Raw genomic sequence first — 27,441 nt, 5'->3', positions numbered from 1 at the left:
GCTCATGAGTAAATTTTTAGATTTTCCAACACAGTCTATGCTACAGTAACTGCTCATGAGCTGATGCTGTATGTTATGCCAAAGTGACTAGACATCTATAATGGACTGAAAGAATGTTAAACCAAGAGTCTAGAGGATTCTGAGACATACATACTCCAGGCATAAAAATCAAGGCTTTCACCATCAGTTGTAGCCCACATAGATGAGAGGAAATTTTTGGTGCAAGGACAGATGTTTGTCCTTGTATAAAGTAAGAATGGGACACTTATGGAAGGACAAAAATACAGTAACCAGAAGAGGATGGAACACACAGGGTATATGCACTCGTAATGGCAGCAAAATGTCAGACACAAACATCAACTTGTGTTACAGATATGGGAGCAAAAAGGATCACGTTGAACAGTAAAGATGGAAGAGGTTATGAAGTGAACCTATTTAGTCAATGGATACACATGCTATTCTAAACAAGATAAATGAGGGGAAGAGTATACGCCAAGGTTGCTTGAGGATCAACGAGCCACTGACAAATGTAAATAAAGATCAAGCTCTTTCTCTGTTGGAAAATATGTTTTTTCTATCTGTGAACTCTCTGTCATGACACATGGAGAAGAAACATAAGCCCACATCCAGAAGATGAGATGGTGGAGAAAGCAATACAGGCCTACACATTTGCAAACTTGTGCCTACAGAGTGCAGATCTGAACTTATAAAGAAGTGCTAACAATTTCACAGAACCTTTAAACAGTCTAACAGCTTTGGGCACATAAGTGTTAGCAATTGCACTGTGAGACCCACTAGGGCAGGGGTTCTCAAACTGGGGGTCGTGACCCTTCAGGGGGTCGTGAGGTTATTATGTGGGGATCGTGAGCCATCAGCCTCTACCCCCAAAACTTGTTTTGCCTGCAGCATTTATAACTATTAAATATAAAAAACATGTTTTTAATATATAAGGGGGGGTCACACTCAGAGGTGTGTTGTGTGAATGGGGTCATCAATAAAAAAGTTTGAGAACCACAGCACTAGGGTTTTCACCTACAAATGATATGCATGTCTGTGCATGCACAAGTGTAGGACAGGCGGTATGCCAGCTAAAAATATACCCCAATATTACTGTATTTCCCTTTTAAACAGGGATGAGCCTGAACTGAAACCACAGACTTGAATAACACTAAGCTCTGAGAAAATTAAAATCCAGATCTGGGGCCAAACTTCTCTGCACAAGCCCATCTCTATTGTTTATATTTAAATATTGCCACATGATGTTCTCTGCACATTAAAGTTCAGGAGAAAAACATTACTCCAGAATGAAACTTGGACTTCAAACTGAATTTGAGCACCTGGGGCAAAGTCTCTTTTCTTATTCTATTTCCTGAGCATACAGCTGAGTCTGACTTTCTGGCTTTTACAGTCAGTGCTCAGTTTGAAACAGATGTAGTGTTTCACCAAGAAGGTTAACTTGCAACTAGAGTTTCCGTTGCTATCTTTCTCCAAAAGAGGAGAAAATTAAAATATCCCTCAGGAGGGAACATAACTTCACTGTGAATTTAATAAAGCTCTTTTTGAAAGCTCTAAAGCATATCACAAAAACATACTAATAAGAAACAAAGCAGTGTACATTAAGAAAAAGAGTAATTAGAGAAAAACTGGGTAAACGAATCTGATGTCAATGGAGCTACATCAAGGATGAATTTGGCCTACCATGTTTTAAGTGTTGATCAGAATTGTGGATCTGGCGAGAAAGAAGTACACCCCAATGGAGCAAATGCCTAAAACTTACAAATGTGAAATGTGCATATACTAAGGACAAACCAAATATTGAACGGCGGTTCTGAGTAGGCATAGAGACTATAAGGAAACCAAGCAGCACAGGCGAAATTGCTATGTGGAGTGAAGGTTCCTTGGAATCTTAAAACAGAATATGAAACAAAACCTGAGAGCTATTGAAGGCTGTTGGGGAGATTTGCAAGGGGACATGGGGGGATTAAGTGACCAAATTCTATTGACTTTCAGTGGCAATTAGGTAGCTAACTGCTCTTTGTACCTTTGAGAATCTCAAGTAATGGAGTCACTTGAGGAAAAAAAAAACAAACAACAACAAAATGGAACAAGCGGCAAGGCGTAATTTGGATATGTCTTGTAGATGCTGACACACAGGCCAAGGGGCTATCGCAGCAGTGCAACGGGGAAGAACCAGGGCATGCACCAGAAGTGTTTTTGAGTCACTTGTCAAGTAGATTTTGGAACTGTTTTGTAGATGAAATCGACATGTTTTGACTAATGAATCATGAGCAGAGATTACCCAATATGTAGCCGATCTGATATACCTGCTTCTACCTGTGTGTTCTGGAACACTGTGTTCTTTCCTCAGATCATTCTTTTGGCAAATCAGCATTTGAAATAACAGCTGAATACAAATTCCTTAGGGAACAACCCTGCTCCAGTTCAATCCAATAGGGATTTTACCATTGAATACAGCTGGGAGCAGGAACCGGCTTTTAATGAACAGACTTCTTTTATCTCAGAATTTTTCAAAATATTCATCTCTTCCTTACATCCCTTCCAGTGTTCTGGGATGATCACTAAGGTATCCTTGTAGTCATCTTCCACCCCTGCCAGTGTATGATATGAGCCATCAACACAGGGTGACATATAACCCGAAGGTAGAACCCCTGTTTGCTCCACCCATTATTCCTCCCCACTAGTTTTTTTCCTGTTTGTCCCCGCCTTTGCTTGCAAACCTTGCAACTGCTGTGGAATGTGATGAGGACAGCTCCCAGTTTCATCAGGCTGAAGCAGCAGGGGATTTAAAGCTCCTCCCTGTGCCAGTCAGTGCCAGAGTGGATGTGGCCTGTGCATGATTATGTCACCAGACACACACACAAGGCATGGAAAACTTGAGCACTTCTCCTTTCCCTTCCCAGCTGACAAGCCCTTCCTTCTCCCCTCTTCTTCCAGTCTCTCTGAGGGCTCCTCTACACACAGCAGTTGCACTGGTTTAAGTTTGTGGCTCAATTTCCACAATCTACGTTCAAAGTTCCCATTTTCTTATGATGGGTATATTCAGCCTTTAGTCAATGTCTGCTCCTCCCTGCAGCATGCACTGAAGTTTAGCAAAGTGACTAACAAATACCTTTAAAAGTGATTTTTTCCCCCTTAACGCCTAATCCATGCTCCCTTCTGTGCACTGCATCCTTTCACCAAGGCCTTCACCTTCAGTATGATTTTAGGCTCATCTTAATCATGAAATGAAGAAACAAATTGTTCTGAGATTTGCATTCTATTTGAGAAGCGTTCTTGGCTCCCATTCATGAAAGCATAGTGGTGTGGGTGGCTGTTATGTTTCTTTCGTGTTTGCAAAAACCATGATCCCACTGAGCCCATTCATACTTAAGTGAGTTCCTCAGGTGAAAGTCAGTCAATAATGGTTGCGAGCTATGAGAGTATCTCTGGCTTGGGCATTTACTAAAACTCTGATCTGATATTGCTGAATGTTTCTATTCAAGATCTTAGTGGACTTTTAATTCTTGCAAAGATCTTACAATAAGGTATAGGAAATTAGTTATTTACAGTTGTAGAAGTGACAGTCATTTCTACAATTCAGTTACTATTTACATATATGAAGTCCACCAAATTTAACAGCTAAATAAAATGGACTGGATAGCAAATACCCGATCAAAAATATTTTGCAAGTATTTAAAGAATTGTGTTATGTCAGCACAGGATGCAACAGAAGTAACATGATGTGATGTGACATAACTCCACCAATGTAATATGAGATGACACTACCAAGTACAAAATAAACCAAACAAAAACCCCTTTATTTTTATCTGAGATGCTCATTATTCTCCAGTGTCTGATCTGTACCTTTTGTGATGGACTTAAGTGGAGTGAATACTGTTACAATTTGGCTGATGTCATGGGTTTAATGGCTATCCGAATTAGTCTAATCCTCCAGCAATCTACTAAACCTTTAATCTTTAAATTTCTCTCTCTTAAACAAAAACATTCAGAGGTATTCTACAGTAATGTCACAGAATGCTAGGCATACCCCCTAAGAGCTGCAGCATTTTGGAGCATTACTATAGAATTCTATAATGTATTATATTGTAGTAAATTATATTCTGTAGTATATTATATTGACAGGGTTGTGAGATCATGAACAGGAAGGAATAAAGTTGAAAAGTATGAGCCAATCCAGAAAATCCTTATTCCTATGAGTAGTCTGTAGTAAGTAGAGATACTCAGATGACTGACAACTACTCATACAAATAAAGGTTTGTGGGATCGAGCCCTATCTCTCATTAGAGACAAAATGCACTGATACTTGCAGCTGTTCTAGCACCATTAAAATGCTGATGATGATACAAAAAATAGAGAGAACCATTTAAAGACACAGACATTTGTGTAATGAGCTGAGGTTTCCGTGAGGACTGGCTTTCCATTGGGAAATCAGACTGTGACTAGACACCAAGAAACTTAACAGCCTGGTGAAGTTCTGACTGGATTTTTTTGGCTGCCCGGGTCCCACCCACACAATTCAACATAGTTTAACATACCATACAAGAAAAAAAGAAGAGGCAGGGGGAATGTGCGGGTAGGGGTGGGGGAAGAAGTAAAGTCTAGGATTTCTGTGAAATGTCCAGTAGGCTCTGGCATGAAGTGCTAACTCAGCCCTCAGTTCATATCAGCATTACATCCAGTAGATTCTGGCATGTAGCGCTTGCTCAGCCCTCAGCTCATATCAGCATAAACACTTCATCACAGCTGACACGCTGATACGCTAAATGAGTAAGTGCGTGCACAAAGAGGTCACCGAGAAGTTAACTAAAGGGATTATAAGGGACAGTCAACACACTTCAAAAAGAAAAACTCTGATAGGTGCAGAAAACATGGTAAATGAGCCCTAAGAATTCAAACCCTCAGCCGCGCACTCCATTACAGGCCTGACAGCTGAGTTCTAAACAGTTAAATATGAAACTGTCAACAAGGGCCTGTCTTAATAACCAAACTTGAGGCCTTTTATCCTGGAAGATTTATGAAGTAATTTTAAAGAGGCCCAAGCAAACATCTGTCAATAAATTGAATGCCGGCTACAGGATTTACAAGCAAGACAAGAATTTCTCATTAAGTGCACATTAGCACTGTGGGGATCATAAATAGTAAGAGGGCAGGAAGCTGAGCCTCTCAAGCTGTCATTAAAACACTATCTAAGAACTAATGAGGAAGTGATGGAAGGATACTAATGATCCCTCTGGCTCCTTTCGTTCGGCAGTGAAAGAGGATCGTGCAATACAGGGTTTCAGTCTGCCACAATTGGAGACCTACAGTACAGAAGTGAGGTTTCCAGAGAGCATCACAGGACATGTTCCATCACTGTAAGTCCACAGGCTGATCCTGAGTATCCTATGGTGAACCAGAAAACACACATCAAGGAGCTATGTCCTCTGAATTACCTGAAATGGATAGTAACCATTCAGGATGTGCAAAGCCAGTGGAGTTCATAGGTTCTGTGAACCTTTCAACCTTCAGGAATGTAAAGGTTTGCAAACTAGTTTGAATTATGAAAAGTTTACAGGGCAAGTTGTGTGCAGTTCCATGTGTGACATTCTACACACATTCTCATTTTCATATTTAAAGATAATTTGCCCATGATCGTAATCACTGGTTTTGAAAACATTGCATGACAAAAGACTAGATTTCCCCTTACAGGCTCCCCTGAGTAGTGGTGTGGGCAAGACAGGCCCTTATACCTTGCACCACACAGCAGAGAGGTGCAAGGGGTTTGTGGAGAATGAGGGGAAGTGATAATCTGGGGAATCTGAGGGGATGTGTTTTCTGGATAGGAGGAATCCTGGGGTGGATTTGCATTTGCCTCATTTGCCTCAAGTCCCTCTATTAGCCCACCACATTCTGTCCTCAGTTAGCTCCTGTTCCCCACAATAGCTCCTGTGCCTCCATTTGTTTCTGCTCCTTTAGCTCCCACCAAATAGCCCCTGCATCCCTTTTCCCCACCAATAGCTCCTGTCACCCTTACCCCTCAATAGTTCCTCTGTTCCGTATCCCTCTTTCTCCTCCTATAGTTCTTGTCCTCTGCTTCCTCCCCAGCAATAGCTCTTAGCTCCACCAATAGCTCCTGGTTCCCCCTTTCCCACCGGTAGCCTCTCTTAGCTCCTCTGCATTGACACAGCCACTGCAGCTACCGCCTTCTCTCTTCTGGGCTCTGCGTATCTGGGAAAGGCAGGGGGAGTGAGGAGCTGCCAGAGGGGGAGGCAAAGAGGCCACACTTGCAGCCACTCGTGGGCAACCAGGAAAAAATGCAGCCCAAAGCTTCCTGCCTGCTGGGAGCCCAGCTTCATGCATGGCATTCAATCTGGGCAGTGGCAATGCAGGAGGGGTGATTGCATGTGTGAGTGTCACACGAAGGGTGTCACATGTGGCAGGTCTGGTGTATTAACTAAACTGTCGTTACATGGTGGTTCTACTCAAGTTATACTTTCTAATGATGTACTTCCCACAAAATCCTACATATATTAACCGCTATAGTTGCATTGCATTTCCTGACCAAAATCTTCCACAGCAGTTTCATGTCCACCTGACTGGTGTGACTACAAACACAGGTGGGAAAGTTGGGAATTGTCCAGACAGACCCTGACTTGTATTTGTACACTGGCACCTATGTGTGTGCAAAAGTACACTTCTGAAAAATCTCGTCCATGGTGCACAACAAATGAACTCTCTATACATATAGAGGGAATTTAAAGCTGTGCTGCACCTAAAGTGGAGGAGCAGTCATAAAGTGGCTACAAAGCTGCCATAAAACCCACCTACCCACCCACCCCGGCAACCTTCTGAGCAACAGGAGAGCTTCCAATGGGATCTGCATCTCCCTCACAGGAGCCCACAAGGCAGGGGGAAGTGAGATGTGCTCTGAGATGGGCTGGAGACGAGAGGAGACATAGCAAGGAGGTTTGTATGCTTTGGCTATTTTGCAGTGCTACAGAGGCCCCTGTAAGTCAGTGCAGTAAGAGCTAAGTAAGAGCAAACTTTTAGGCTGCTTTATTCTGTCCTGGAGTTGGAATCACAACCTGGTAGCCCTTTTGGTCCTTGCCTTGCACTCTGCATGAAGACAGGGATGAATCTGGCCAGTCGAGTGTATTAAGTGTTTCTTCTAACAATTCTGTTACTTGGAAGATAAAAGCCTTATCATCCTAGTTATGCCAATAATAATAATTTCTCTGTAGCTTGAGTTCATTGGCAGTTCAACTATAAAGTAGTTACGTTTGTTCTATAATGGATGTATTTTTACAATCTACAGGTGCCCTGACTAAGTGTACCTTTCTCAGAGAAAAAAATTCAAATTACTATAATTAAAGTGCTAATAACATAATATTAATATTAAAAAGTAATAGAATATTATTACACTGGTTATCTACCAGTTATTACGCAGTTAAGAAAACTACTCTCTATAAAAGAGTATTATATCTAAAACATTTAAACATGCAACCTCTCAAATGAGGTGATGTAGAAATGTTAATTCTCATTAATTTGTATATAAATATTGAATGAATGAATATATCAGTCTCCAAACAAACAATTAACTCATAAAAATTAACCTTAACTTGGCCAGCAACTACTACTACAGACAAATATATTTCAGCACTTTCATCAGTAATATTCATATTCTGTTCCCTATTTTCCCCGACCATTGGAAATCAAGACTAGCTTTAATGTCAATAAAATTTTAAGTCAATAAAATTACACTCATGTAAAATCAGTGAGAGTTTAGAACTGAGCCCTTTGTGAAAAACTATATAAATGAAGGACATGTATTGCCCACCATAACCAGTTCAACTCCAGTGACATTGTTTTTCTTGCATATTGTAACTTTACTGCAAGACTACGGGCCATATTCTGATACTATTGTTCACAATGAGTAGTAGTTAACTTCACAAATAGTTCAAATGAAGCCAGTGGGACTATTTATGGAGTAAATATTATTCAGTATAACTAAAAGTATCAAAGCACTGCCCTGTGTAATTAATACATATGATGCTACAGTACCAAAACGTATAACTACAGTGTAATTACACTCTTACCATGAAAAAAGCAAGGAGTCTGGTGGCACCTTAAAGACTAACAGATTTATTTGGGCATAAGCTTTTGTGAGTAAAAAACCTCACTTCTTCAGATGCCTCTGAAGGTTTGATACTGTAGATATTCTTCAGAGGCATCTGAAGAAGTGAGGTTTTTTACCCACAAAAGCTTATGCCCAAATAAATGTTAGTCTTTAAGGTGCCACCGGACTCCTTGTTGTTTTTGTGGATACAGACTAACACGGCTACCTCTTGATACTTGACACACGTACCATGTTTACAAACACAGTAACTGTCAAATTCAAGCCTAAATTTCAAACCCACATTGTTTGAACAGGTTCAAAATTAGGAAAAACCTGTTTGCTCAGTTGTAGTAATTATCTTGTCAACATCTCCAACATCTCAAACACTGGGAGTCAGACACCTTTAGGGAACATCCAGCACCTCATCAGACAGACTCTCCAACCAGTATGTGGGTGGATGTGAACTCCCCTCTTATTGAATTATGGTATCTTCTGAAAACAATCATTTTGCTCACTATTCTGAGTATAAGACCAAGATGCACCATCATTGTGACCAAGGTGGTTGGAAAGAGCTTGTGTTTTTCCAATTTGCGAAAACTTTGCACCCTCATCATTAGAAAGTTATGTTATATTTAACAAGAAGAAATTACATCTATAAATATGTTTACATGCTACCATAGATTGAACCAGCCCATTTGTAAAGGTTGATATTTCTATTTTGCAGGCATGTGGTTTTATGGCACACAGATACACAGAGTTTCCACTGACGGAGGTGGAGATACTCCCGATTCATACTGGCGTGACTCGTGAGATCAGAATCAAGTGAGCTTTATTTTCCATGATGGATCATTTTTTTTGTTTTTGTAGTGTAAGGTCCTGATGCAAGGAAGTCTCCCACTGCAATGAGAGATTTGCTTGTGTCAGGGCTACAAGATCAGAATTAACTATAAGACAACTGGACCAAAGGGAACCTCTTTTAGGAGTACTAGATTTAAGGACTGCAGCATAAACCACCCAATGATTTGTGGAGCTATATTTGCACTCAGTAGCCATGATGGTAAATGCCAGATGTAACAAAAGAAGCTAAGCCAGTAGTGGGCAACCTGTGGGCCGCACGCAGCCTGTCAGGGTAATTCGCTGGTGGGCCGCCAGACAGTTTGTTTACATTTGCATGGCCACCCGCAGCTGCCAGTGGCCACAGTTCATCATTCCCGGCCAATGGGAGCTGCAGGAAGTGGCGGCCAGCATATCCCTGCAGCCCGCGCTGCTTCCCGCAGCTCCCATTAACTGGGAACGGCAAACCGCAGCCACTGAGAGCTGTGGGCGGCCATGCAAATGTAAACAAACTGTCCGGCAGCCCACCAGAGGATAACCCTGATGGGCCACGTGCAGCCCGCGGACTGCAGGTTGTCCACCACTGAGCTAAGCAAATATAGCAAAAAGCAATACAGGAAGAATATTATTTATGATGCACACCAGTAAGGCCCATCTTGGTTAAAACTTTTTTGTTCAATATATGCAATATGGGTATAAACTCCTAGAAGTTCCTAAGCACACTTATCCATCTGCTGGCCCAGCTGTGGATGCTAATATGCATAATGGAAGAGAAATTTCCTGTTGAAGCACATTCTTCTTTAAATGGCAGATCTAAGTCCTTTGATTTTTAGCTACTGATTCAATCTTTTAATATAAAAAATTAAACAAAACAAATGAAACCAGAACTTTAGTGAACCAGAACTAATGCTAGAGCAGACCCAGGCAATCAATTCAGAGTGGAAAAGAAAAGGAAACTGTCCCTTTTTTGCTTCTTACACCTTTTCAGTGACGTAACATGACACCATGCATTGGGTAAGGCTACTTGCATTGCTTGAGGAAGGAAAATAAGCTATAACGTTATCTTTACCTCAGCTATGGAGAAGAAAGATTTGGAGCCTGATTTGCATTTACAGTAAGGCTACTTGACACTGGTCTAGCAGTGTAATGCAGCATTAAGTGAATGTAAATGTAATTTAAGACCCCCCCTTTTCCACCACTACAGTGATGAAAGGGTCTTGAGTCTAAATGAGGATCAGGTCCTTTACATTTAAACAGAAACCTGGGTTTATTGTTGCTTCAGCCAACTAGGAAAAGCAGCTCTTGTTTTAAAACCACAGTTAGCCTGGTGTTATCTAACTTTTATTAATACTACCAGAATTGCTGAGTCATGAAACTGAGATCATCGCAATTTTAGCTATGCCGAACAATTAATCGGCCATCATTTGAATCATCCTGTCCTATCCTTTATCCTGAGTTCCTCATTCTGGGTCTTTGTCATACACCATCCCCCTCATTTGGGCTTTAGCAAGCTGAGATGCATAGCTACAGCAGAAGCGTGGTCAATGTCAGGTCATTTGATGTTGCTTCAGTTGGGTGTCCAACATGCATGATGTTGTCTGTGGTGAGCAAACTTCAAAAGTGCTGCAGCTGGAGTTCAGGTCAAAGCAGCACCCAAAGTCTGGATATTTATCCATCTGGGCGGAACCTCCTGTGTTGGCAAAGTGGCCCTGAAAATCTTGAGAGTGGGGATCCATGTAAGATTTCAGGCATGCCTGCTTCTGATCAGGCTGAAAACAGGATCTTCTCAAGAGAATTGGACACTTCCGGCATTAGGTGCATTGCAGAAGAGATATTCATATTACCCACCATGAGAAAAATAACAGACTCGGACCCACATTGATTTGATTATTTCCACTGGTAAAAGAAGGCAAATAGATATAGTTTGTGATTGGGACAAATTTGGATGATGTACTCCTAATCCCAGACCTAAAGGCCAAACAGTGTCACACTTAACCTTTGAAGATTGTTTCTCAGTAGGCCTTTTTATTCTTTTGTTCATCTATATGCATCTTCCAATCATACTACAACAATTGTAACACTTTTCTCTAGGTTTAACCTATAGAGAACCAAATACTAAAGGGGAAAAAAAGTGCCCAAATTTGGCACACATGTGCAATTGGCAAGGTGGCTTGTGCAAAGGAGCAATTGCGCATGTAAATGGGTATTTGGCTATCTGAAAATTAGGGGGTTGTGAGTAGAGCAGGTGTGTGTGTACACACATAGGTGCACGTGTGTGCACACATTTTGCTCAGCTCATCCATTTTTCAGGACTTTGACAATGTTCCCTTCATATACATATATAAAATCAGATTCTGAACTCCAATTTTATTTTCTTGGGCTAATTAAGTAGCAATGAAAGCCACAGATAATCAGTTTTTACTTTTGCCAAAACCTTGTTGTGTCAATGGATAAAATTCTGTGGACTCTAAGGAACTACCGAGGAATTGTTTTGAGTTTCAGCCAATGGAAAGCCTAAGTAACGAATAAAAGCACAAATAAACTGGACAGCTAGAAGTACCCTCTGTGGGATACGTTGTGAAACAAGGCCCAACATCTGTGCACAACACCACATGTCATTTGTGGGCCTCTATTTGTGTATTTACCTAGCACAATTAGACCCTATTCCATACACACATCATCTGGATGTGATGGTTCCTACATTGCAAAGACCCACTTATGGTTGTTAAACCTAGGTGCTTTCCCCCCCCCGCCAGTGTTAGTCAAGTGTAAATGAATGAACAGAAACAGATTAAATGGCAACTCTAATTAAACTGCTTATATGTCACAGCACACTAACATCAACATATTGTTTTAGCAACTGCAAATTACCAAGACTAAAGTTCTTCAAAATAACTGGTAGTTTAAATATCCTCATTATTCCAACTAGGGACGGAAAGATTAAAAGAAGAAAGAAGTAGGGGCAAGAGTGCTTGATTACAAACAGTGCTTTAATGAATAATAATATTTTGCATTTTATACTGCTTTGCAGACCAGGAGCCAGGTCCTCAGCTAGTGCAAATCAACATACCTCAATTGGCTTCAGTGGAGTGATGCCAGTTCACACCAGCTAAGTATCTGGCACATAGATCTCAAAGTGTTTTACAACATTAATTAATTAAATGTCAGAATGCCCTGTGAGGCAGGTAAACGTTATTTCACTCATTTGATCTATCTACATAGATACATATACATGCTCAGCACTATGGGTTCAAAGTGCCTATTTCACAGGTGGGGAAACAGGCAAAGAGAAGTGGAGTGACTTCCCCAAGTTCATATGGCAGGTAAGTAGAACACTGCAGATTAGAACCCAGCAGTCTGGACTCACTTTTTGTCCGATTACTAAACAAATTTTCCTTCCTTTTGTCTCTCTCTCTCTAGCTAATGTCTGCCTCCAAACTTCCACAGCAACAAGGATGTAAAATTCATATGTGGCCTTTCAGGAGCTTAATAGGGAGACCTTCAGTGTGCACAGTTGTTCCGCTTTAAACTTATTTTTGCAAAGCAGGTATTTTTGTAACCAAGAATTAGAGAAAGTGGCCTCAGGCTAAATTGCAGGGAGTCCCAAATGAGTGAACCCTTTGAGGGGAGAATCACTGAAGAAGAAAATGAAGATGACAAGGCTGTTGCTTCTTAATAAACATTATCACATTTTCAACATGCATTATTTATTACTTTTCTTTCACTGATTTATGTTCTAAAACATTTAATCTAATATGTATAACCGTATATACATACATATATTTCCTTCTGCCTTTTTTTTTAAAACAAATCTTGCCTTAAAGTACCTTTTGTGCTTTTGCACTGTTAAATTAAACTCTTAATTTTGGCAATTTTCTTCCCTTTCTTCTGGTAAAACACAGAAATACGATTAAATTAAAAACATTCAATTGACTCAGATAAGGTTGTAAGTTTTTCAAATTAAAATGGAGTATTGCATTCAGACCTGGCACAGTCATATGGGGTTGGTTTGTTTTTTTGTTGTTTTTTTACCCTATCTTTTCCCAGCAGTTTTGCAGGTAGCTTGACTTTGTGGGAGGGCATAATGTTACATTAGTAACTTCCTTTACAATATGCAAAAATAGGTTCTGTACGAATTGCAGCCCCAAAACACTTGTGGGAATAGTAATTCCTCAGACGACTCCTTGGTGACCCCTCTAAGCTGACTCAAACAATGGCACACACAGCCGGTAGAAGGAGCTCCATCCAGCCCACATTGGCTGGAACAGACGTTAGTCTTGGAAACGGGAAGATCCTCAGAACCTCAGAATCCTCTCTCACACCAACAAGAAAAAGAACAGAAGGAACTGAGAAGTTATAGTCATAAGGTGGTCTGACAAGGATGGTGAAGCTTATGTATCATATGTAAATGTTGGAAAGCATTGTGCATATAAACAAACTGGCAGCCTTCAGCAAGGCAACACTTATTTTCCTTGTTACTCTGTCTCCATGCCATCACAGTCTATTTCATGAATTAAGCTTTAGTACCAAAGCTCTGTATTTGTGGGTACAAGGCATTTTGGATAAAATTGCTCATAGTTATTTTAACAGTGCATGCAGGTGGTCCAGCAGGTCACATGTTCCAGCCTAGGGCCCACCTCTGCCATATTTTACTTTCTGGGTCAGATACACGGTTTTCATTCTGAGCTCTGCTGCTGTCCAGTAAATATACAACTTTGTTACTAACCATGCCTGCTCCAGAATGATACCTTTGTGGACACTAAAAACAATTTAATGGCATGTCACAATAGCAATTCACTCTGCTAATAGCCTGGCTCAATAATACTATATTGCATAAGCCTCCTTCAGTCTTCTGACAAATAATTCACCTTTATGCACTCTGCAGCAAGCTCCATTTCACTAACAAATATATTTTTCCCCTACACCTACAAATAAATATCCAGCATCTTTTTACTGTAACATCAGCTGTTCCTTTGGATGAGGTCAGTGGTGCTATATTTCTACTGCATATTACCTTTCTCCATCATAGCCTTAGAGACAATCAGTTTTTAATTGGCACATCAAATCATAGAGAGGGCAGAGGGAATAAAATCTCAGGCAAAAGGATGTATATTTTGATGTGCCTCGCAAGCCACAGCAGTGAAAAGTTTAAATACTTTGTATGCACAGGCGGCATTAACCAAATGTTTATGGGCTTTGCTTTTGCAAGCATAAGTATTTGGATAAACCCAAATCTCAAAATGTCTTTTGCTCAAGATGCAGTGAAAACTCACACAAGCAGGCATTCTCCTGCCATTTTGATTTCTCTATTTCTTTTTTGAGGAGACAGCAGACTGAAGAAGAGCTCAGCTGAGTCTGTTGCATGTTACTGCAAAATATTTAAAGCCCCATTCCACAAAATAGTTTGGATGAACCCTTTTCTTGATTTTGGGAACACTGTGCAGGTTGGCACTGACATTTTCTTTGAAAAACTAAGCTGGTCCCTTAAATGAGACAGGTTGGCTTGTCAAGTTTGGGAAGAGGATCTGTATCTTTTCACCTCTTGGTGATTGATTCAAATCCAGCCAACATCAGTAGTGATCTACAGCTTTTACCTTGTATGACTGATTGGTTGCTTCATGTGAAGTGAGTTTGGTAGTCTCAAACTAGTTCTTAGTCTCCATTAAGAGAAATTCTCATTGGAAGCTGTATTCTTGTCAGTAACAGGAGAAAGGATTCAATGAATCTGGAGAGTAAACACCTTGCTTATGCTGGTCCCTGCAGAACAGGCTTAAGCCACATTGGTGGGGTACTGTGGTGAATGCTTGTATTGTATTGTCATTACCTGTGCTGTACATGTTCTGTAGATTAAAAAAAAATCTATTTCTAATCCTTTCACCAATACTGAATTCACTTAAAAAAGACAGGGGAAATAAAGAAATCTGAGTTTACAGGTAGAAATAGACTGTCTCCTGTATTTTTCCCATTGATATGTTACCTGTTTATCCTCAGTGTATAGCCCTACATTCCTAGAAATGAGGCTCGAGTGATATATTTGGAAATAGGATCAGCTATAGACACCTATTTTATTATTTATTTTAAATGTAATTATCCCTGTGTATAACCTTTAAAAAAATAAAATAAAAAAGAACTGTATCCTGTATCTTTAAGAACTACTCAAAAAGACAGTAAAATGTTATGGCAAAAAAAAAAAGCCATTTTTGTAGCAGAAACTATTTGTATCGAATATCATGAGGAAAATAAGTGCATCATGACAATTTTGAACATCTTTTATGATTTGATTGTCAGTAACGAGGCCCACAGGAGAGTGATAAATCTGCAGCACAAAAAATATCTATTTCACTTAGATAGCAAATTATGCAACTCAGTGCTTGATAGCACTTGGCAAAATACAAATGTAGTTGAATGGAATTGAAATTGTTGCTCTTTGCCTAAGACACAGGTAATATCACCAGGGGTCCTGTCTTCAGATATTTATAAGAGCTAAGAGTTTAAGTAATAGTAGCAGTAATACAAAATTACCTTTAAACATTGAAAACATTTTTACTTTGTTACATGGTGCAATTTACACTTTTTCTCTAATGGCTTATATACCGAAAATGATATACTAATGCAATTTTTCAAGTTTAGTTACCTTTATTGTGTTCTAAAATTATATGCTCTCTCCTCTTCCCTGTTTGTCAGTTTTCTGATTCCATTTAATTCCATGTTCTTAGAGTTCCATAATTTATCTTCGTGTCACAGAAGTTTCATAAACTTTTTTTAAATAATACAAAATACTTGCAATAGGCTCTGACAAACAATGCTTCCAGTTCAGCTTTTTGAAATCTTTCAATTATGTTTTGAACGATTACCATTCACTCTGTTGTTACCATGAAATTTTTCATATAGTGACATCAAGCTAGGGAAGGAAAAAATGATCGTAAAAGATATTCACTCAAAAACATTTATATTAACCTGTCTCCTCACTTATAGATTTATATTCGAGCTTATACTACATGCATGGATAGAAAAGTAAATCTAAGAAAGTCCTGTTAACTATATCTTACTGCTGGGTGAGAAATAGCTTTCTAATTCCAAAGAATTTTTGAGATCTTGAACATTTTTCGTGTTCTGAATTGGGACAAACATTTGAAATATTAATTTTTTTTATGAACTGAATATCAGACAAAAATCAGATTGGATCCATCAAAATGTTTCATTTTGATAATTTTGAAACATTTTGTTTTAATTTTGGCCTTTTTTTTTCTTTCATTTTTTCACTTTAAATTAACATTTCAAATTTTGAAACAAAAAGTTGCTTCAAACCAAAATGGAATAATAATGGAACAATGAAAATATCACTTGGATTACATACACCTTTTGTAAAAGGACCTTAACTGAAAGGCATAACAATCTGGACTGCTCCACTTTAAACCTTTAGAAAAAAAATCTACTTAAAGTATCATTCAAAATCCAACTTAAAACTTTCTCTCTCTCACACACAAAGGAAATTCAAAGTTAAGCCTGAAAAACTGGCCTGAAACCATATTCTTAAATCAACCCATCTCTCCTTAGCTTTGCAGGGAATCTTACACACTGTACTAATGCCAGATGTGCAAAAATATATAGGAATAATGGGGTGAGTTGAGGACAATGTCACACCATATTAAATTATTCTTAATTCAGAATTTCCTCTCTGCTATGGTCAGGGTAGTCCAGATCCTTGCTAATGTTTGTTGTTGTCTAATATTTGCCTTTAAAATCATTGATGGAGTGGTCCTCAAATTCTGTGCATAGCACATAATCTCTGGAGATTAAAAAAAAAAGAGTTTGTGAGAGTGGAAGATGTACACCAGGTACAAATGTGTAAACAGGATGTACTCTGATGAAGGTAGTGGGGGAGGTGGGATGTCTGAATAACAGAGCCAGGCCTATGCTGCACAATTTGGGTCCAGATCTGAACACAGACTTTGAACTTCCCAGGTGTTTGTTTTGCTCAACCGCTCAGGGGTGTTCAGCTTTCAGGGTTTGACTATACTGAATACCTATAGTTTAGTGGAAAAATACCGATAGTTTGTGAGCCACTTGCTGTCGATAGCATTTTAATTACACTTGTGCAAACCTCAGCAGTTTCAGTTCTCAGTTTCCATTCACATGGTTTGGCACCTGTTTATGTCTCCTATTTGCAAAGTTTCCACAAGAAATGGGCCTGATACACAATGTTCAGCTCAGAACTCAGATCTATAAACATGCTAAAGTTCAGAGTTGTTTGGACTTGGGGGAATGGCCCATTACAGAGCTAGGGACAAGCTGACAACTTCAAATCAGGAGCTAAACTTCTCCAAAACACAAGGAGGTTCTGGAGCTCATGTTCCAGTTCAACCCATCTTTGGTTTTCACATGAAGCCATAAATCATCTCTGACAAGGGTCACTCCAAACTTAGCCCAGGTTTAAAGAAATGCTACAACAGTTTCATCCAGCTCTACTTGCAGCTACTGATGGTCAAACCTCCTTCCCCGCCTCTGGGTCTGATCTCACATTGGTTTTACTCTGGTGTAACTCCATTGACTTTCTTAATAGAGTTATTCCTAATTTATGTAGGTCTGAGAATAGAATCAGGTTCTCTTTTTTACCCACGAATGCACAGGTTACACAACTGGAAATATACCAACAGTATTGATCATCAGTATCTGAGCAGCTACTCTCTTACTATACTTTACAGATGCCAATTCTGCTATTTATTCATAGAAATACTGGGAGGACAGGGAATGTGTTGGAAAGGACTTGCATAGGAATTGACAGGAATGTGTTCCATTTCTCTACTGCCTGGCAAAGTGAAGATAGTTTAACTTTTGTGCAACATGCTGAATGTGCCGTCTTTCTCGCAACCATTTATGGTAAAATATTTGCTGCTTTTGCTTTTATTACTTAACTGAGAGACAGGCAGCAAGGTTGACATTGTGGACTGAGAGCTGCATTGTCAATACTGTGCAGATCCAGGATATTCTGTGAAAAGATTAGTATACTTATCTTGGTACATATATGGTCCTTATCACCTATACAGGAGGCTTGCTATATAGATTTACAACCTCAGGTTATTTGTGTGCATTATTATCATTGCTCATTGACTCTCTTCCAGCTTCTCTTCTGCCTATGGGGAAAAAAAAATTCCCAGACTCAGAGTTACCATCCTAGAGCTTTACGATTTTTCTTATCCCCCTGAAAATTTCCTAACCCTTGGGGTTGAATTGCATTGGAAATGACTGTAGTCCTTCAAGAGTCCCTTCCTGCAGAAGTTTACAGGGGCAGGACTATACTAATTTCAATAACAGTTTTTTTTTAAATTGCAAAATGAACACAATGCCAAGTCACCTGGCTACAAGCATCATTTATTAAAACACTACACAGCTCATACTGAATGATGAAACAAAATAAAATAGAAAAAAGGGAAGACAGAGTTCCCAATACATTGAAACTGAACAGAAACACCTCACCCAGCTCATTGGACAAAGACCTGAGTTTAGAGAGGGGCCTGACATTTGGCCCAACACTGCAACAGACTCAAACTCTCTGACCAGAATGGGGAAGCAAATTCCAGAGTTAAAGTATCTTTCTCCTGAAGAAACCCTGACTCTACCACCTAGACATTTAAAATCTGAGGACTGTTAAAATAAGCACTGCAGCTGACCTCAGCTCTCAGTGTCTCAGATATGGGTATGTACGGACGCATTACAAATTCAGGTACATGTAGGTCAACAGAAAGTCAGGCAGCCAGGACTCAAGCTATGTAGGGGGTTAGTGTTAAATTTCAACCCCTAAAAGTGAAAAGGAAGCAAGTTCAGTTGGCTCAGCACTAGCGTAAAACACTCCTTGCAGCGAATGTTCCTATGCAGTCAGGCAGCTACATTCACTACCAGCATAAGCTTCAGAGTGATTTCCAACGGTAGCTCCATGCAGAGTGCATCGCAGTAATGCAGTACACATCTCACAAACTCGGGGATAACTGTGGCCAGGTCCACCTCAGAGTCAAATGAAAAAAAGGTGCTTTTGGTCATCAGGGCTGCCTGGGAATTGGGTGTCTAGGAGAACAGCAGATTATGAACCTCTTTTCAAACCCCCTCAATAGTCGGGTAGGCTCAAGATACACACATACACACACTCTCTCTCTCTTCTAGACTCTCTTCCAGCTTCTCTGGACAGTGCTATAGCCAACTCTTTCTCATCTCCCTTGGCCAGGCATTGAAACATCAGAGCCACTGCACCATCTGTGTTCCATGAGAAGTGATGGGTAGAGTTTGTAACAGTTTCCTACAAGCTGTGTATCATCTGCATACTGACGGCATCACAGCCAAACTATTTTGCAGTCTATCCCAGCAGCCTTACACATACGTTCAACAGGAGAACAGCAGAACAGAACCCTATGTAAGACAGACAGAGCTGCCTTGGGGCACATTAACGCTACCGGAAAGGAAAGAATGGAACCACTCAAGAGTGATGTTGATTACTTCAGCCCACTGCAGCTCAACAAATTCCCATGCTCATCAGCATCAAAACAGGTTCTCAAGTATACAGCCTATATTATTATTATGTATTACAGAAGCACACAGAAGCCCCAAATAAAACTGGAAACCCATTGTGCTAGGTGCTGTACAAATACCTAATGAGAGACAGACTCTGTCATAATAAACTTGCAATCTAAATAGACAAGAAAGACAGAGACAAGAAGGGGTGAAATGACTTGCCTAAGATCATACAGCAGGTCGATGGATGAACTGGAAATGAAATCTAGGTCAGCTGACTCCCAGCGTAATGCCCCATACACTAGACCACACTGCCTATAGTCTGGGTGGTGCCTCTTGAAGGTTGCATTAATAGGAGCATGTTAAAAATGTACTCTAATTGGTTAGTTCTGTGGCCCGCTGTCTTGTACTGCAAACTCCCAAGCAGGAGGTACTGGTTTGCAATGACCTCAGAATTCTTGCTTGTCAGTCTGGCTTGGTGAAGATGGTATTACCATCTGCCTTTACAGTAAGAGTAAAGGAGTGGAAGGCAAGGTGTACCACGCCTTCAAACACACCCTCGCTGCTTCCTCCCTTTCAAGGCACAGCCTGAATTCAGCAATGATAGTGTTTGCCACCTGCAGTAGGAGTGGCAGGGCGACGGGGGAAGAGAACAACCTATGGAGGACAGTGTCTTACAACCTCACAACCTGCTTCCCTTTGTGCAGCAATGAGTGCACTGAGTGTCAGCAGAATCCTCCTTGCACAGATGGACGAGAAGAGGCTACTCAAGGGGCCCTGTGGCACAAACAAATGATCTCCTCCTTCCCCAACACTTGCTTGCTGTAGCAAACAAAACTCAGCAGAACTAATAGCCAAGTATGATTTGCAATCAATCTTCATTCAGAGTCAGGTTCTTTCACTCCTGCTCGACACACAGTGTTTTTGTGGATTAAAACAACATCATGTTAATTACAGTTCTATATACCTTTTCTTGTTATGGCACGTTAAGTTTCCTCCTACTTTATAGTACATTAGAAAGGCAATAACTCTGTAACAATTTAGATTTCCATTAGAACCCCCACAGAATTACATTGCCATCCTCAGTGAAAGGAACTTCCCTTCCAGATAAGGCATTAAATAGGTCTTCATAACATTCGGTATCTTATGGTTTCCATTCTGTAGCACATTGTGCCTGGGCTCTAATGCCATGGTATCCCCAGTCTGATTCACACTATCTATTGACTACAGCTCCAATAATACACACTGTCACCTTCAAAGCTGGCCCACCTTTTCCTTGATGAACCTCTTCAGTGCCCTGTGGATACACGGCATCCAGAAAAACTGTATAGACCTATATTATATGTCCCCTCACATTCGTGTCAAGTAGATGCCTTTGCATTTAAAAATTCAGCCCTTGAGTGTGCTTTGCTTAAGGACACTCAAAGGGTTAAGTATACATTCCTATTGTACAATACTGATACAAAGTAGTGTCTATGCACTCCAGTTGCACACTAGCTAATTCATTTTCTGGACCCTTATATCATCATGATGAGTTGCCCATGAACTCCAATGATATGTAATGTTAAACGCTGGTTAGGTATACACACTGTAGTGTCGTCAGCAGTCCCTTTCAGGACTGCATTACAGAACTCAATATTTTGGAAGACTCTGTACAGGCAGCAGGGCCTGTGTTTTAGATCCAGGAAGAACCATAGGGACTGTCTGTGGCTAGCAGCCTGAATAATGAATCTATTTTATATTTAGCACACCATAAAAGAGGGACACTACAGGCACATTGTCCAATATGGGCTGCTTAAATCAATCACTGTGCACTATACTGTACACACATGTATATTAAGCAGTCTTCACCCCAGTATTAATACAGTGCAGATTTAATTTGTAACATTTGTAATATCATCTTTGGGAGCCAGACCTGAAAGCAATATTTATAAGGACATGTTGAAAGATCCCAGGTGATTATTGTGGGAATTCATCCAGTGAACACCCAGGACAATGTGTATTATAGACAGTCTTATCCTGATGATAGAGTGTAATTTCCCAACAAATGTTATGAAATCTACATGTCTGCAAGTTCTGTGTTGGGCTTCTAACCATGAGAAATTATTCCCATGAACAAGAATGAGACAGGACCAAGACATTCCATGTCAGCAGAAATGTCCTTCCTTTCTCCCCCACTCCTCCGCACATCAACATTTCACAAAAATTTGGTAGGGATTTCCATGACTCACTTAACAGTAAGCCATCTTTCATGTGGATTGCTTTGTTCCTGACACTTACCATAAGAGACTGAAAAATCACATTTTTTCCTTTTGCTCAAGAGGTGAACTCACTAGTGTCTATTGCTTTTATATAGTATAACAGAGGACTCAGACATAGGGATACATCCTCAAAGCAGTGTGAAGTAGGTACATGCACAATCCATTCAGTACATAATTGGATTTGCTGCATTCCTTTTGTGCACGCAGAAGTTTAACACACAGAGGGACTGCAATATATTGGTGCATAGAAATATAGACAGTCTAGTCCCATGCATTACTAACTAGATAGAATAAGCAAGATGCCGACAGCTGAATTATAGTTGCACAGGCTTCTTACAAATAAATATTAGCTAAACCACACACAGGGACGGACAGATTTGTAACCCACTCAGATACTACAGTGATGGGTACCATATAAGTGCCTAGATATGCAAGTGCATTTTAAAATGGCTAGATAGACAAAATAACTTTGTAGAGATAAACTGCAACTGGATACAGAAAGAGCATAGGGGAACAAATAAACAAATTTTTCTAAAAAAGGAAAGAAAGAAAGAAAATTCCCCTACAGGTTTAGCCGATAATGTCAACAAGCATCATTCTTACTGCTCTCTCAGTATATGTCAAGTCCTCTATTGCTTCTAATCTGTTGTAAGCTATATTCTCTATAGACAGATGTAACACCAGAGGAGAACATTAAGACCACCTATTCATATTTTTTTGACATATGAAGTACAGTCAGACCTCAGTAGGACTGTAGCATTGGCACAGAGTGAATCTGATCTTATCTAATATGCAGTCCCACATAAAGCAACTGCTGAGCTGTACAAGAGTCACATAAATATTAAAATGTTCAGAATGGTTAACTCATCAAATGAGCTGCCTATCTGTTCAGACGGACAGAAGGACCGAGGAATACATCATGCAAAATCTTGAATTTAGAATATTTTGAAGAAATATTCCAAGAAAGGAACACACAACCATAGCACACTCATTACATATGTGTTTGCTGCTGGCTTTTAAATTGAGGGCTACATCTAAACTGAATTTCCCGAGAGTGTGATTCCTGAAGAGAGCATCATATAGGGGTAAATGTATAGGGTGCAGATGAGAAAGCTAATATGTATTTGACATTTGGTGTAAGCATGGAATGATTCCACTGGGGAAAAAACACAGGCAACCAGAGGACCTGCTGTTTTATAAACAAATGAAGTGTATCAGGCAGTCAGGGACTGAAACATTTTCCATCCTCTTCGTCATCTGAAGCAGGTGGGACCATCATTTACCCAAAACTATACTCTACTCCAGAGTGGAGTCTTTCTGTCGCTAACCAGGTCAATGAGCCCTGAGGAGACAGTGGTTAAAATTAAGATAAATACATTTACTCACGGGCATTTCTATGGCTCCCATTACTAGAGTAAAGTAACTTCACAAGATGGAGGGAAAGTTCTTTTTGTTGTTATACCCATATTCCTGAGAGGAGAAGGGGCTGATTTTCAGAGGTGCTGAACACTCTCGACTCCCACTGACTTTTACTGGAATTGCGATTTTCAGCAGCTCTGAAAATAAGTTCCTATGAACCAGATTCACAAAAAGCACTCCGCATTTTGGGTGCAGAGCACCTTTGGAAATCTGGTCATAATTGTCAGTGTAACTGCTGGATGTTGAGCACCATTGAAAATCTGGCTGGGAGATTACATGACATGCTTAAATGGGAATGAAACTCTTTTGAATACTTGGCCATAATTACGGGTGTTAAGCATTCAAAACTCTGGCCAGGAACTCTTTTGAGCTTGCCTACAGTCACAGAGGAAGTCTGGCCAAAGCTGCAAATAGCACACATGTCTCTTGAGTCTCTGTCCATTATTTTAACCCCAGGCTAGCCTTCCTTCCTCAAGAAGATAGAGAACTGAGCTCACCTATGCCACCTGAGCCACAGATATCACTACTAGAACAAAGATGAAGAGAAGAAGCAGTTCTGAGAAGTATCAGTATGGCAGTACCATCTAGTGTGTGCTACTTGGCACAGGCAGACAGCGTTAGAGAAAAAAAGGGGGAAAGAGGACAGAGTAAAGGAATAAAACATTTTTTATCACTGTTCTTGACAGGTTTTATATTGTACTATAGTGCCATTTGTTTAGTTACTGCTACAGCAAGTGCTGTGCAGAAATCTTATAAGCAGCCATATGGCACCTTTGAATGAAAGCCATTATGCTTTTATGAGTAACCTGCACTATCTCTGCTAAGGGAAAGAACCTCCGTTTTCACCAAATATCATTTTCTTATTCTGAAAGGGAGAAAATATTTTCATCGTATGCTGAACTCCTAACCTGGTGCTCTTCTCACTGACTATATTTTTCCATTGGTGTAACACCCTTGGAGTTATTACTGATTTGTACCCAGTGCTTGAAGACAGAAAGGGACCCAATTTTGCTGTCAGTTACACTAGTGTAAATCTAGGACAAGTTCACTGAAACAGTGGATTTAGCCCCGATCTAAACCTAGAGCAGAATTTGGCCACAAAAGCTTAGAAGCATTTAAAATGCCACAAAGATGGCCTGAAGCTATTTCATATGTAATATGTAGCTTATTTTCCATACATGTTTGTACATGTAAAATCCAATATGTTTTCGTAGGACATGGACATTTCCAACATGGACAAGAAAACGTCATCATTTTCTTTAAATTTTCTTGATAGTACCACAACCTTTTTAGCAAAGAAATGCACATTTTTCTTTCTTTCCAAAAGCAGTAATGCCGTGGGCTGCCAACCTGCCACATTAGAAATGCTTGCATGAAAGTCCTTCAGTAACCTCAATCTTCACCTGAAAGAGACAATTTCCAGAGGAATCAAAAATAATTCTGCATCCTCCTTAGGTATAGTTGCTCATTTATGGATCTCTACTAAGCAAAGACTAAGGGCTTGTCTACACAGGGAAATCCAGGAAAATTAATACAAATTAAGTAAAGGTTTAATTTGAAGTGCATTAGTTAAACCACATTAAATCCCTGTGTGGATGCTGTTATTCAGAATTAAAATGTTCTTACTTCAGTTTAGTTTAATTCACCTTGGAAGTGAATTAAGCTAAACTAAATTAAGGTCACCTCAATTCTAAATGAGGGTATTCACAGAGGGTTTTAATGCAGTTTAACTAATCGTCTTCAAATTCACACCTTTACTTAATATGGATTAATTTTCCTGGATGTCCCTGTAGAAAAGCCTTTAGTTTCCTTGGAGATGGAATGATTGCAGTGTCCAATGTGTCTTGAATGAACTGAAATATTTACCCATACTACATCCCCTTCTGTTCCTTAGAAACCAAATCCTGAAATTCTTACTCAATTGCAGTTTACCTGAGTAACAACTGACTAAAAGACAAGGGCCAAATTCTGCTGTCATTTACTTTGTTGTGAATCTACCCTTGTCTTCTCTGAATTTACTCCAGATTAAAGCTGGTGCAACTGATGCAGAAGTTGGACTTGTGTAAGCATTTGTGTTTTGACCCCAGGTTTTGAAAGGGGGTGAGCAAACCACGCAGGTTTGTAGAGTAGGTTCCCTAACTACAACTAGTGTAAGACAACATTACTCCAATGATGTCAGTGGAATTGTGCTGATTTACCCTAGAGGTGAATTTGGCCCTTTATGCATTCCAGCTGGGCCAAGATTGAAAAACCCAATTCATGTGAATCTCCATTGAGTACTCAACCAGGGCTAAGACATTCTGAACCAAGTGGGAATTGGTTCATGATTTTGTTTCCTACCATTAGTACTGCCTCCCAAAAAGAAACTGGTAAATAACATCACATGCCATCCAGTGTTCACTGATAGTCTGAGGTTTTATGCCTAGAAGTATGTTATTCAAGAGTTGATACTAAAAGATGCTGACATGCACTTATTCTGGGATACCAACCTGGAGTCAGAACTTCACTGCTACATTTTGCTATTTTGATCATCGGACCATAATATTTTTGAATCAAGCCATGACACCCATTATGCTATTAAATATGAAATTATTCTATAGTAATCAGTCAAGATTTTACAGTTTATCATCCATTTAAATTTGACAGTAATTGTCCAGCTGTTAGTAGCGTTTGGGGGCCTTTGTTTCATAATATTATAGGATTTTTTAAAGAGAATAAATAGAACGTTGGGAACTAGATAAGATATGTATGTACTAGGCACATGGGACAATATCAAGTGATTAAGGACTGTGAAGACCCAGATATATCTAGAGTGAAATCCTGGCTCCACTGAAGTTAATGGCAAAATTCCCATTAACATGAATAGGGCCAGGATAGTATCCCAACCATTGACTCTATGCTTTTCTTTGATATGCATAGAGTAGGAGCTTTTCACAGTGATTTTATATATGTTGTTTTCTTCTCTCTCACTTTCACTGTCTCTGTCTCCACCAAAACCACTACTATAAGTGCACTGTAAGAGATAAGTATATAGGTATATTTTCGTTTTTTGTGATGTGTGTTAAGTCCAAGCATTTTCATTTTGCTAGCCAAGGTGTCGATGCAGAGGAAGAATTAGTTACAGGAATATGACGACTCATACAGGGATACAAATTAATATATATATTGATTCATATTTTTAATGGTATATGCATTTGTATGCCTAATCTGCACATGCATTTACTGCAACTGGGCTTGTAATCACAGTAATTTTACCTACAAATTAGGCATGCAAATGAACATGAATTTTGTTTCTGAACATGTAGGCCATTCTATAGCTCAAACATTTCCCCCCAGCTTCTATATCTACATTTAGGTGTTGATAGACATGTGCTTTATTTTTGACTTTATTTTTAATGTTGTATCTTCATTTAAACAAAACCTAATAAAAATAAATTTTAAAACTGTACCTACATGGAGATTTATAGTTAAAAAACCTAATCTGAATAACCTCATTTTACTGCTCCACATAATTAACCCTATTTAACAAGAGCTTTGCTCTAAATATCAGCCTTCTTTTAGAGAGCTTTGCCATTTTACTGCATTCATTATATACACCCCACTAAAGTTAACCCCCTGTACCAGAAATACTGTAGGGATCACATGGAATGTAATTGCTCTAATGCTTTGCATATTTATGTTTGAGACCTTTTTATGAAGTGTTACTTTAAAAAAAGAAGGATCAGTTCATCTTTAAAAGGAAGTGATTGATTGCTGCCAGTCAGGCATTCCTTCATTCTTGGCTTCTCTCTTAGTCACTGTAATAAGTTTTTCATGAACACCAGCCTGCTATTAAAGAACAGTATTCATCATAAGCCAAGCAGAGAGGAGGCAGACTTTGATGGGCAAAATACCATATTTCAATCCACAGTGTCCTTTTTGTTAAACTTGATCTGCTGCCTCATTAGCGTTAGAGCAAAAATACACAAAGCCTTTTGTAAATATTAATCAGAAATCTACAAAACTCGTATCCATACTAAATTACCTATTACTGGGCTCTCTGCAGGTGATAATGGCAACTTAAAAAATCTGTTTGCTTAAACTGTGGGAGAAAAATATTTTATGTAGTGCGCTTAGTAGGAGAAGTGCTTTAAGAAAATGCCTATTTTTAAAATCCATCTTGGCACAGAGAGGAAATATCAGTCCTTACAGTATGTTGTAGGCTGCAGCATTCAGCTAAGCAGTGAGAGGCTTAAATTCCTGATATCCAGGTTTATTTTAGGCACCGTGATTAATATAAGAGTGCTTTCTCACATTTCCCTGCTGAGC

General features: G+C 39.6%; 1 protein-coding gene and 1 long non-coding RNA gene across 4 annotated transcripts in view; one reads left to right on the top strand and one right to left on the bottom strand.

The window, feature by feature from the left end:
* TSHZ2 (teashirt zinc finger homeobox 2) overlaps positions 1–27,441 on the bottom strand; it is a 276,249-nt gene that overhangs the window by 178,721 nt on the left and 70,087 nt on the right. The gene's annotated exons all lie outside the window — the stretch shown is intronic.
* LOC122174496 (uncharacterized) lies at positions 8,840–12,713 on the top strand. Its single transcript, XR_006176408.2, has 3 exons — positions 8,840–8,938; positions 12,221–12,273; positions 12,371–12,713. It is a non-coding gene; the product is annotated as an uncharacterized LOC122174496 (long non-coding RNA).

The sequence above is a fragment of the Chrysemys picta genome, chromosome 13, assembly GCF_011386835.1.
Source record: "Chrysemys picta bellii isolate R12L10 chromosome 13, ASM1138683v2, whole genome shotgun sequence".
Taxonomy (NCBI): Eukaryota; Metazoa; Chordata; order Testudines; family Emydidae; genus Chrysemys; species Chrysemys picta.
Note: the sequence above shows the minus strand (reverse complement) of the source record. Positions and strands in the feature narration are given on the sequence as shown.